We start from the raw sequence: 686 nt of genomic DNA, 5'->3' as shown, positions 1-686 counted from the left end.
AGTGATGACTCTTAGCAGGGGGAATTACGGTATAATTGTGCAAATAGGTGATGAAAGCATGAAAATTGGCACACAGGTACCTTATACCACCAAGAACACAATCTGATAGAGAAGCATTCTGACATTTTACAAAAAAGTTGGTTTTAAAGCATTTTATATTTTACTATATAAACATTAGTAAATTCAGGGGGAATAATCGAGGAAATTCTATTCGCCCTCTTACTGATTAGTACTGAATTATTAATTATGTTGCAAAATTACCATATTTTCTCTCGTACTTTTTGTTGTATATCAACCATAGACATATTCCCTATCTTATAGCTTTCATTTTGAAAGATTTAGGGCTGTTGGTTTTCAACGGGCATATGTTAACAGCGTCAAACAGGGCGAAATTAAATATTATTTGAAAATGAATAAAATCATGAAAATTATATTACACAGTACAAAATCCACGACCAACTCCATATTCATGTGGCTTTACAATGAAAAAAAAAACCCTGTGAGCTTTTATATAGCGCAGTATCCACCAAACTGTTCAAAGCACTTTACAATGATTCCCGGACGGGGTAAGCTTTTAAGCTAATGCTAACTACCTTGAGACCTGATATTGACTGTTTAAAGTCAAGAGTTAAGCCTGACCAAAGTTGCTTGGCTTTTATTTGTTTGGCTTTTCCTTATAGTCCTTT

The sequence above is a fragment of the Berghia stephanieae genome, chromosome 2, assembly GCF_034508935.2.
Source record: "Berghia stephanieae isolate SIO BIC M18660-M18661 chromosome 2, UCSD_Bste_1.3, whole genome shotgun sequence".
In the NCBI taxonomy this organism is placed as follows: domain Eukaryota; kingdom Metazoa; phylum Mollusca; class Gastropoda; order Nudibranchia; family Aeolidiidae; genus Berghia; species Berghia stephanieae.
This window is presented reverse-complemented; position numbering follows the sequence as displayed.